General features: G+C 43.2%; 1 protein-coding gene across 4 annotated transcripts in view; it reads right to left on the bottom strand.

Annotated features, from left to right (window-relative positions):
• The window catches only part of shisa4 (shisa family member 4), a 153703-nt gene that overhangs the window by 125114 nt on the left and 15468 nt on the right, over positions 1–13121 (bottom strand). The window lies entirely within an intron of this gene.

Genomic DNA, 13121 nt, shown 5'->3' on the forward strand with positions numbered 1-13121 from the left:
TTGTGTGCAGTTTTGGTCACCTAATTACAGGAAGGATATTAAGAAGGTTGAAAGAGTGCAGAGAAGGTTTACAAGGATGTTACAGGGACTTGAGAAACTGAGTTACAGAGAAAGGTTGAATAGGTTAGGACTTTATTCCCTGGAGCGTAGAAGAATGAGGGGAGACTTAATAGAGGTGTATAAAATTATGATGGGTATAGATAGGGTGGATGCAAAAATACTTTTTCCACTGAGGCCAGGGGAGAATAAAACCAGAGGACATGGATTAAGGGTGAAAAGGGAAAAGTTTAAAGGGAACATGGGGGGGGGGGGGCTTCTTCACACAGAGAGTAGTGGGAATGTGGAACGAGCTGCTAGTTGAGGTGGTGAATGCGGGTTCACTTTTAACATTTAAGAAAAACTTGGACAGGTACATGGATGAGAGGGGTATGGAGGGATATGGTCTAGGTGCAGGTCAGTGGGACCAGGCTGAAAAATGGTTCAGCACAGCCAAGCAGGGCCAGAAGGCCTGTTTCTGTGTTGTAATGTTCTATGGTTCTACCTCTGTTCTAAAGGGTCGCCCCTCAATGTTAAGGCTGTGTCCTCTAGTTCTCGATACCCCCACTATAGGATACATCCTCTCCACATCCACCCTATCTACTCCTTTCAACATTTAGTAGGCTTCAATGAGATCCCCAAGCATTCTTCTAAATTCCTGTGATTACAGGCCCAAAGCTGCCAAAAGCTCCTCGTAAGTTAATCTCTTCATTCCGGAATCATCCCCATTAGCCCTCTCTGGACTCTCTCCAAAAACAACACATTCTTTCTGAGATAAGGGGCCAAAACTTTTGACAATACTCCAAGTGTCTCATATAGCCTTAGCATTATCTCCTTGCAGTAAATTCAGCTTGAAATAAATGCCAAATTGCATTTGCCTTCTTTACCACAGACTCCATCTGTAAATTAACTTTCTGGGAATCTTGCATGAGGACTCATAAGTCCCTCTGCACCTCTGATGTTTGAATCTTCTCCCCATTTAGATAATAGTCCACACTATTGTTCCTTTTACCAAAATGCATTATCATATATTATTTGCTGATGATACAACCATGGCTTTTTGCTAGAATTTCTGATGGTAACGAAAGGACGTACAGGAGTGAGATATACCAATTAATTGAATGATGTCACAGCAGCAACCTTGCATTCAATGTCAGCAAGACCAAAGAGCTGAGTGTGGACTTCAGGAAGGGTATGGCGAGGGAACACAAACCTGCTAATTAAATTTGCCAATGACACTTGCATTGATTGGCCTTATCTCAAACAATAACGAGGTGGCCTACAGAGAAGTCATCTCTCTGACACAGTGATGTCAAGAAAACAACCTCTCCCTCAATGCCGCAAAAACAAAGGAGCTGGATTACAGGAGCATTAGGGACGGGCTAACCCCTATTGACATCAATGCATCTGGGGTTGAGAGGGTAAACAGCTTTAAGTTCCTCGGCATCCACATCACCGAGGACTTCACGTGGTTTGTACACACCAGCTGTGCGCTGGATAAAGGCAGAACAGTGCCTCTTTCACCTCAGATGGTTGAGGAAGTTTGCTATGGGCCCCGAAATCCTAAGAACTTTCTACAGGAGCACAATTGAAAGCATCCTGACTGGCTGCATCACTGACTGATATGGGAACTGTACCTCCCTTAATCACAGGACTCTGCAGAGAGTGGTGCAGACAGCCGAGCACATCTGTAGTTGTGAACTTCCTGTGATTCAGGACATTTACAAAGACAGGTGTGTAAAAAGGGCCCTTAGGATTATTGGGGACCCAAGTCACCCCAACCACAATCTAATCCAGCTGCTACCATCCAGGAACTGGTACTGCAGCATAAAAGCCAGGACCAACAGTCTCTTCCAACAGGCCATCAAACTGATTAACTCACACTGATTTGAGTGTATCTCTATGTTACATTGACTGTTATATTTATTATAAATTACTATGATTGCACATTGCACATTTAAATGGAGACGTAACAGAAAAATTTTTACTACTCCTCATGAATGTGAAGTGGGAGTTTCAAGTTCCTGGGTGTCAATATCTCTGCGGACCTGACCTGGACACAACATATTGATGCAGCTGTAAAAAAGGCAAGACAGAGGCTATATTTAATAGGAGTTTGAGAAGATCTGGTTTGTCAACTAACACACTCGAAAACTTCTACAAAAGTACTGTGGAGAACATTCTGACTGGCTGCTTCACCATCTGGTATGGGGGTGGGGTGGGAGCACTACTGCACAAGATCAAAAATAAGTTGCAAAACCTGGTAAAATTAGTCAGCTCTGTCATGGGTATCAGCCTCTGTAGTACCCAAGACATCTTCAAGGAGTGATGCCTTAGGAAGGCAGTGTCCATCATCGAGGATCCCCACTGGCCAGGATCCCCACATCCCACTTTGCACGCTGTTACCGTCGGAAGGAGGTTCAGAATCCTGAAGGCACACACTCAGCAATTCAGAAAGAGCTTCTTCCCCTCTGTCATCCGATTCCTAAGTGGACTCTGAACATCACTATTTTTTTATTCTGTTATTTTGTACTACTTATTTTAACTTTATTATTGAAGACATATATGCTTAATGTAACTCTGTATTTCCCTCTGTATTTATTCATCATGTACTTCATTGTACTGCTGCCGTAAAGTTAACAAATTTCACAACATATGTTTGTGTTATTAACCTGGTTCTGATTATGTGTTGTGTGTGAACTATATGCACTGTGTTGTGCACCTTGGGGTACAGTTGAATGACGATAAACTTGAACTTGTACAGAAAACATGAGAAATTCTGCAGATGCTGGAAATCCAAAGCAACACACACAAAATGCTGGAGGAACTCAGCACATCAGGCAGCATTATGGAAATGAATAAACAGTCAACTTTTCGGGCCATGACCCTTCTTCAGAACTGGAAAGTAAGGGGGAAGATGGCAGTATGAAAAGCAGAGGGAGGGAAAAGAGGATAGCTCGAAGGTAATACATGAATCCAGGTGGGTAGGAAAGGGAAAGGACTGGAGAGGAAGGAATCGCATAGGAGAGGAGAATGGACTGTAAGAGAAAGAGAAGGAGGAGGGGACCCAAGGGGAGGTGATATGCAGATAAGTGAGAGGTCAGAGTGGGAAATAGAAGAGGGGAGGGAGAGGGAAAAAATCATATATTCACTTCCATAGATGCTGCCTGACCTGCTGAGTTCCTCCAGCATTTTGTATGTGTAGCTTGAATAGTTAACTGGAATCAGGCCACCTTCAATGGAATCAGGATCTGTCCCAATTAAATTAGAACTAGAGTTTTGTAGGCAATCCTGTTACTTAATGGTGAGCTGCCTCTAATGAAGAGACGGTTCAGGTATGTGGAGGCAAATTCCCGAGGAACCAAAAAAGAACAAACAAGTTGAGAGCTCCCTGGCTCACTAAGGAGAAACAGAGGAAAATAATGCTTAAAAACAAACTGCTTGTGATGGTCTGTGCCAGGTTAAAAATGCCATTTAGAACTCATTCATTACCAAAGAACAAGAGGGCAAGTAGAAGGAGATGTAAAAATGCATAAGAGTAAAGATTAGTTGCCAAAATACATTCAGTGCCCACCTTATGAGGTACCTCCTGCACCTAATAAAGTGGCCACTGAGTGTATGTTTGTGGTCTTCTGTTGCTGTAGCCCATCTACTTCAAGGTTCAACATGTCCATTCAGAGATGCTCTTCTGCACACTACTGTTGTAGCACGTAATTATTTGAGTTACTGTTGTCTTCCTGTCAGCTTGAACCTGTGTGGCCATTCTTCTCTGACCCCTCTCATTTACAAAGCATTTTTGCCCACAGAACTGCCCACTGGATTTTTTGTTTTTGTTTTTCATACCATTCTCTTTAAACTCTAGAGATTCTTGTGCTCAAAAATCCCAGGAGATCAGCAGTTTCTGAGATACTTAAACCATCCCATCTGACACCAACAATCATTCCATGGTCAAGTCACATTTCTTCCCCATTCTGATATTTAGTCTGAACAACAACTGAATCTCTTGACCATGTCTGCATGCTTATATGCATTGAGTTGCTACCATATGATTGACTGGTTAGATATTGAGCAGGTGTACCTAATAAATTGGCCACTGAGTGTGTGCCACCATACATCACTTTGAGACTCATTTTTGTGCAGACATTTACAAGAAAATAAGGAAACAGAATAGAATTTGAGGGAAATCTATATAAAAATAAAGATAGACAAATAGCCAATGTGTAAAAGAAGACAAAACTGTCAAAAAAGTTCTGTTGTTCTGATATTTCAGATCTTAGTAAATTTTTGTAAGTGGAATCCTTCAGTCATAGAATGAAAGAAATGTGTAGAGATTCGTCAGGTGCCACAGTAATGTAGTGGTTAGCATGTCACAATTACAGCTTGGGGCGTCAGAGTTCCATCCCGGTATCCTCTCCAAAGAGTTTCTGTACGCCTTTCTGTTGGAATGTGTGGGTTTTCTCCAAGTGCTCTGGTTTCCTCCCACAGAACAAAGATGTACCGCTAGTAGGTTAATTGGTTATTGTAAATTGTCCTGTAGAGTTAAGAGTTAAATTAGGGTCATTGAGGGTTGCTGGGTGGTGTATCTCGAACTGCCAGAAGGGCTTATTCAGCACTGTATCTCTAAATAAATCAAATAAAATATAGTGCATTTGAGTTTCCAAAAGGCACTCAACAAGCTGCTATAAAAATTGCAGAAATTAGGAGCCAAGTTATTGGAGGAAATGTGTTGGTATGGATTGAAAACTGATACATAGCAAGCAAAGTGTTGGACTCTCTTTCAGACTGGAAAGCTGCAAGTGGTGGAGTACCCTGGGGATAAGTTCTTGGCTTCAGTTTCTTTAGTATTTACATTAACAATCCAGAGGATGGAACAAATGTAAGATCCAGTTTTGCTACTGATTTAGAAATAGGCAGAAGGGCATGTTGTGATTAGGATACTGCACTCCTGCTAAAGAATACTGATGGATTGAATGATTTGGACAAAAACACGGACAAATTAATGATTGCTTAATGTCATTTCCAGTACACAAATATAAAGGAGATCGAAAAAATTATTACTCTGGCTCCAATGCAGCACAAAAACACTAAGATAAAGAACACAATAATAATAACAAACATAAAAAAATATAAATAGACAAGATAGGTTATATACATAGACTGATTGTATGTTCGTATAGTGGTGCTTGGCACAGGAATGTCTGTACACAGGTGACTCTGACCAGGAAATGATGAAAGTTGTGGTGATGGAGGTTGTTCTGGGGGGGGTGGTGTTAGTGAGTGGAGGTGTTGATCAGTCTTATTGCATGGGGAAGGTAACTACTTTTGAGTCTGGAGGTCCCATCATGGATGCCATGTAGCCTCCTTCCCAATGGGAGTGGGATAAACAGTCTGTGAGCAGGGTAGGTGAGATCCTTCATGATGTTACTGGCTCTTTACCAGCACGTTTCTGGATATATGTCCTTAATGGAGGGTACTTTGGTACCAGTGATGTGTGGCACAGTACTGACTACCTGTTGTAGTGCCTTCCTGCCCACCGCAATGTATTTTCCAGACTGCAGCGATGCAGCTTGTTACGATGCTTCCTGAAATGAGTTACACCTGCATAGTCCAGCTCTCCAGCCACTTAGAAAGTAGAGGTGTTGTAAATGGAGTTTAATGCAGGCAAGTGTGAGTTCATGCATTTTGGTAAGAGAAATCAAATGCTGGATTATTATGTTGATAAATGAAGTTCAAAGGGGTTGAGGTTTTTGAATATATGAATCACAAATCATTAGCAACCAGTTGCAGGAAATAATTAAGATGACAAGAGCATGTTGACCTTTATTGTGAAGGGGTTGTAGTTTAAGAATAGACAGATGTTGTTACGGTTGTAACAGGGTATGATGAAGTCAGATTTGGAAAACTTGCCTTGGTGCCTTTGGATATAGTAGCATTGGAGGCAGTCCAAAAGTTCAAAAGGCTAATTCCTGGGATTCGAGACGGCCAGAGAAGGTTGACGAGAATGATGCTGGGAATGAAAGTGGTTACACATGAGGAGGGTGTGATGCTCTGGGTCTGTCCTAACTGGAGTTCAGAAGGATGAAGGGAGAATCTCATTGAAACCTATCGAATATTGAAAGGCCTATATAGAGTGGACATGGAGAGAATGTTTCCAACAGAGGGCACAACCTCAGAATACAAGGACATCCCTTTAAACAAAGATGAGAATGAATTACTCTGGTTAGGGGATAGTGAATCTGTAGAATTCATTGCCACATACAGTTGTGGAGGCCAAGTCAATGAATATATTTAAAGTGTAGTTTCTTGATTAGTCAAGGTGTCATAAGTTACAGGAACAACCCGGAGAATGGGGTTGAACGATAATAAATCAGTCGTGATGGAATGACAGGACAGTCTCAATGGGCCGAATGGACTAATTTTGCTCCTATGTCTTATGGTCTTATGAGGTGCTTGCCCTATCTTGAGAGGCTATACCATTTGGGCCTGCATTTCATGGAGTTTAGAAAAATAAGGACTCCTGAAGGACTGTATTGTTTTCCATAGATTCAGCCTGGTCTACTGAGTTCCTCCAGCATTTTGTGTATGTTGTTCCAGTATTACAGAGGCATGAAAGAGGAGTTGGTCAGAATTAAATGAAGAAGAACACTGGCAGCGATGACAGCAGAGCAGCAATGGCTGGAATTTCTGGAAGCAATTCTGAAGGTACAGGATACATACATCCCAAAGAGGAAGAAGTATTCTAAAGAAAAGATGACACACCCTTAGAACCATAGAACCATAGAACATTACAGCACAGAAACAGGCCTTTTGGCCCTTCTTAGCTGTGTTGAACCATTTTTCTGCCTAGTCCCACTGACCTGCACCTGAGTCATATCCCTCCAAACCCCTCTCATCCAGATACCTGTCCAAGTTCTTCTTAAATGTCAAAAGTGAGCCCGCATTCACCACTTCATCTGGCAGCTCATTCCACACTCCCTCCACTACCACTCTCTGGCTTCTCCCATTGAGCCAATGCCTAATCCAATTTACTACCTTATCCTGTATACCTAGCAACTGAATCTTCCGAACTAACTTCCCATGCGGGACTTGGTAGAAGGCCTTACTGAAGTCCATGGAGACAACATCCACTGCCTTCCTTTCATCCACTTTCCTGGTAACCTCCTCCAAAAACTCTAATAGATTGGTTAAACATGACCTACCATGCACAAAGCCATGTTGACTCTCCCTAATAAGTCCCTGTCTATCCAAATACTTGTAGATCCTATCTCTTAGTACTCCTTCCAAAAATTTACCTACTAGCAACGTCAAACTTACCGGCCTATAATTTCCTGGATTACTTTTAGAGCCTTTTTTAAACAACGGAACAACATGAGCTATCCTCCAATCCTCTGGCACCTCACCTGTAGATACCGACATTTTAAATATATCTGCCAGGGCCCCTGCAATTTCAACACTAGTCTCCTTCAAGGTCCGAGGGAATACTCTATCAGGTCCTGGGGATTTATCTACTCTGATCTGCTTCAAGATAGCAAACACTTTCTCCTCTTTAATCTGTATAGGTTCCATGACCTCACTACTTGTTCGCCTTGTTTCCATAGACTCCATTCCAGTTTCCTTAGTAAATACAGATGCAAAAAAACATTAAAGATCTCCCCCATTTCTTTTGGTTCCATACATAGCCCAACACTCTGATCTTTAAGAGGACCAATTTTATCCCTTACTACCTTTTGCTCTTAATGTACCTGTAGAAGCTCTTAGGAATATCCTTCACCTTGAGTGCCAAAGCAACCTCATTTTCTTGCACTTTTTATACTCAAGCACCTTATTTGCTCCTTGTTGCCTATACCTGTCATACATCTCTCTCTCTTCTTTATCAGATTTCCAATATCCCTCGAAAACCAAGGTTCCTTATTCTTATTCACTTAGCCTTTAACCCTGACAGGAACATACAAACTCTGCATTCTCAAAATTTCTCCTTTGAAGGCCTCCCACTTACCAATCACATCCTTGCCAGAGAACAACCTGTCCCAATCCACACTTTTTAGATCCTTTCTCATTTCTTCAAATTTGGCCTTATTCCAGTTTAGTACCTTAAGCGGAAGACTAGATCTATCTTTATCCATGACCAAGTTGAAACTAATGGTGTTATGATCACTGGGCCCAAAGTGTTCCCCTACACACACTTCCGTCACTTGTCCTAACTCGTTTCCTAATGGATCTAATATTGCATCCTGTCTAGTTGGTGCCTCTATGTATTGATTTAGAAAACTTTCCTGAACACATTTTACAAACTCTAACACGTCTAGACCTTTAACAGTATGGGAGTCCCAATCAATATGTGGAAAATTAAAATCCCCTACTATCACAACTTTATGTTTCCTGCAGTTGCCTGCTATCTCTCTGCAGATTTGCTCTTCCAATTCTCACTGACTATTGGGTGGTCTATAATGCAACCCCCATTAATGTGGTCATACCTTTCCTGTTTCTCAGTTCCACCCATATGGCCTTGGTAGACAAGACCTCTAATCTGTCCTGCCTGAGCACTGCTGTAACATTTTCCCTGTCTAGCAATGCCACTCCCCCACCCTTCATCCCTCTGCCTCTATCACGTCTGAAACATCGGAACCCTGGAACATTAAGCTGCCAGTCCTGCCCCTCCTGTAGCCAAGTTTCACTAATGGCTACAGTGTCATAATTCCATGTGTCAATCCATGTTTCTAGGGGCTCACTTTTAACATTGAAGAAAAATTTGGACAGGTACATGGATGAGAGGGGTTTGGAGGGATATGGTCCAGGTGCAGGTCAGTGGGACTAGGCAGAAAAATGGTTCAGCACAGCCAAGAAGGCCTGTTTCTGTGCTGTAATGTTCTATGGTGCTATCCACACCCTCAGCTCGTCAGCATTCCCCACAATACTCCTCGCCTTGAAATAGACACACCTCAGAAGATTATTACCACCACACACAACCCTTCTATTTCTGACTTTGCATGAACTTCTAATGTCATTTATTTTCACCCCCACTGCACTACCTGTTCTGGCACTCTGGTTCCCATCTCCCTGCAAATCTAGTTTAAACCCTCCCCAATAGCACTAGCAAATCTTCCTGCAAGGATATTGGTCCCCCTGTAGTTCAGGTGTAACCCGTCTCTCTTGTACAGGTCCCACCTGCCCCAGAAGAGGTCCCAATGATCCAAAAATCTGAAACCTGCCCCCTACACCAGTTCCTCAGCCATGTGTTCATCCTCCAGAGCATCCTACACTTACTCTCACTGTCACGTGGCACATGTAGCAACCCTGAGATTACTACCCTCGAGGTCCTACTTTTTAACTTCCTACCAAACTCTCTATACTCATTCTTCAGGACCTCCTCACTCTTTCTTCCTACGTCATTGGTACCGATGTGTACCTTGACATCTGGCTGCTCACCCTCCCATTTCAGAATGTTGTGCATGCGATCAGAGACATCCCTGACCCTGGCACCCGGGAGGCAACAAACCATCCGGGAGTCTCTGTCACGACCACAGAACCTCCTGTCTGTACCTCTATCGAGTCCCCTATCACTACCGCTCTCCTCTTCTTCCACCCTCCCTTCTGCACTGCAGAACCAGACTTAGTGCCAGAGATCCGGCTGCAGCAGCTTGTCCCAAGTAGGTCATCCCCCCAACAGTATCCAAATCGGTATACTTGTTGAGGGGAATGGCCACAGGGGAACCCTGCTCTGCCTGCCCTTCCCCCTTCCCTCGCCTGACGGTAATCCAATTACCTGTGCCCTGCTCCTTTGGCGTATCTACCTCCTGAAACAACTATCTATTAACACCTCATTCTCCCGAATGATCCGGAGGCGATCCAGCTCCTGCTCCAGTTCCCTAACGCGGTTTGTTAGGAGCTGCAGCTGGATGCGCTTCTTGTAGGTGTCGTTACCAGGGACACTGGAGGTAAGGAGGAGTTTTTTTAGCCAGAAAATAGTCAATCTGTGGAATGCTCTACCACAGACCGCGGTAGATGCCAAGTCTGTGGGTATATTCAAGGCAGAAGTTCATAGATTCCTGATTGGTCAGAGCATCAAAGGATATGGCAAAAAGGTAGATATATGGTGTTGAGTGGGATCCAGGATTAGCAATGTCTGAGCAGACTCAATGCGCTGAATGGCCTAATTCTGCTCCTATCTCATATCGTCTAAATTTATGGAGTGTAGTGCAGTGGGCTAAGCACACATCCCTGTTGAACGCCAGTCTAATTGCTAGTGAGGTGGAGATGTTATTTCCATTTCCTAACTTCTGGTTAGGAAGTTGAGGATCCAGTTACAGAGGGAGGTAAAAAGGCCTGTAGGTTCTGTAACTGTTCCATCATCACTGCAGATGGCGTTAAATGCAGAGCTATAGTCAATAAACAGCATCCTAACACTGGTATTTGTTTTGTCCGGGTGATCCAAGGCTGTGTGGAAAGCCACTGAGATTGCGTCTGCTGTAGACCTATTGTTGCGATTGGAAAATTGTAGTGGGTCCAGGTTTCAGGTGTTGATTCTGGCCACGACCAACCTCTCAAAGTATTTCATTACTGTAAATGTGAGTGCTACTGGATGATGGTCATTAAGGCAGCTCACTCTGCTCTTCTTGGGCACTAGTATGATTGTTGCCCTTTAGAAACAGGTGGGAACTTCCAACTGTAGCAGTAAAATATTGAAAATGACTTTGAATATTCCCGTCAGATGATTGGCACAGGTTTTCAGAGCCTTACCAAGTACTCCATCGGGCCCTGCTGTCTTGTGAGGGTTCATCCTCCTGAGAGACAGCCTGACATTGTCCTCTGAAACAGACATCACAGGGTCATCGGATCCTCCAGGGCCCTCACAGCTGTGGTTTTATTTGCCTTTTCGAAGTGAGCATAAAGGGCATTGAACTCATCTGAATCATCACTGTCATTCACAATGTTGGGTTTTGCTTTGTAGGAAGTAATATCCCACAAACCCCGCTGGAGTTGATGTGCATCCGATGTCTTCTCCAACCTCTCCTGGAATTGTTTCTTACCCCTTGAAATAGCCCTCCACAAGTCATACCTGGTTTTCTTTTACAGACCTGGACCACCAGACTTAAATGCCACAGATCTTGTAAAATTACCACAAATAAATTAACAACCAATAAGGTGCATGTATTTTATAAGTTAAGATGTAAACTGTATAATGCTACAGGTGCTTCAATCGTGATGAGACCTGGATGGTGGCAGGCAGTTCAGTCGTCTTCGCCGGGGGAAGAAGCTGCTTGCCATCCTAACAGTTCTTGTCCTAATGCTATGGCACCTACTGCCTGGTGATAGGGGATCAAAGAGTTTGGAGATGGATGGGAGGGGTTACTGACAATGCTAACGGTCCTATGTACCCAGTGCTCCTGATAAATATCTTCAATGGTTGAGGAGCAACCTCGATGATCCTATCAGCAGTCTTTTAATCCTTTCTAGGGTTTTGTGGTCACTTGCCTTGCAACTCCCAAAGCTAACGGTAATGCGAGCTGAAAGGACCCTCTCAATGGTGCTCCTGTAAAAATTGATTAGAATGGTGGGGTGGGGGGGGGGGGGGAGCCTCTCTCATCTCAGTCTCCTCAGATGCTGCTGTGCTTTCTTGAACAAAGAGGTAGTGTTAACAGTTCAAGTTTCATAACCAGAGTATATCGAGAGCTGATGTTCATGTCTGTGACTGCACCAGCAAACTGAGTCAGAATTGGGAAAGGTTGTTTACTTGAATGCACAGACTATTCCTAATGAGAGATAAGTTGATGGTAGAAAGAGAAATAAGTGGGGATATTCTGATGACCAGCACAGAGGTATAGTTTCAACGTGATGAAAACTGGAAAGTAAACATTAGAGGATGCAGAACATGGAACATTATTGCACAGTACAGGGCCTTCAACCCACAACTATGTGCTGGCCTTTTAACTTCCTCTGAAATCAATCTAACCCTTCGCTCCTACATAGCCCTCCATTCATCTGTCATAAATGTCTCTAATGCATCTGCCTCTCCACCGCCCTTGGCAGTGTGCTCTATGGACCTATGTAAGAAAAATCTACTTCTGATACCCCCAATCCCTATACTTTCCTCCAATTACCTCAAAATATGCACCCTGGCTTCAGCCATTGCCATCCTGAGAAAATGTATCTGGCTGTCCACTCAATCTACAGCTCGTCTCTTATCATGTACACCTTTATCAATTTATTGCTGGATATTCAACTTTTAAAGGCAGGTAAATGGGTAAAGGTGTTAATAAATAATGAGATTACACCAGTTTTGAGGTATGATAATGGCTCAGAAGGTGAAGACGTCAAATTTGTGCTGATAGAGAGAGACAGAATAGTAAGTGTACAGGGTCACTAGTGAGAGTAGAATACATGCCTACTAGAATAGTAGCTACAGTCTCTAGACTGTTGTCTGTGAAAATCCCAGCAGATAAGCAGTTTCTGAGACAGTTGAACAATTCCGTTTGGCACCAACAATCATTCCATGATCAAAGTCATTTCTTCCCCATTCTGATGTTTGGGCTGAACAACAACTGAACCTTTTGACCATGACTGCATGCTTTTACATGGCATGGAAGCGCCCCTACTTTCTTAGAAGTTTGTGAAGATTTGGTATGTCATCTTAAACTTGGAGAAACTTCTATAGATGTGCAGTGGAGAGATTATTGATTGGTTGCATCACAGCCTGAATGCAACCAATGCCCTTAGACAGACAAGCCTCCAAAAAGTAGTGGATACGGCCCAGTCCATCATGTGTAGAGCCCTCCCCACATCTATAAGGAGGGCTGTCGCAGGAAAGCAGCATTTATCATCAAGGAATGCCACCAACCAGGCCATGCACTGTTTTTGCTGTTGCCGGCAGGACAATGGCACTGGAGCCTCAGGACCCCTAACACCAGGTTCAGGAACAGCTATTACCCCTCAACCATCAGGCTCTTGAACCAGAGGGGATAACTTCACTCACACCATCACTGAAGTGTTCCCACAGCCCATGGACTCACTTTCAAGGACTCTACATTTCATGTTCTTGATATTTATTGCTTAATTATGTATTATTATTATTTTCTTTTTTTGTATTT

This window comes from Hemitrygon akajei, chromosome 27, assembly GCF_048418815.1.
Source record: "Hemitrygon akajei chromosome 27, sHemAka1.3, whole genome shotgun sequence".
In the NCBI taxonomy this organism is placed as follows: Eukaryota; Metazoa; Chordata; class Chondrichthyes; order Myliobatiformes; family Dasyatidae; genus Hemitrygon; species Hemitrygon akajei.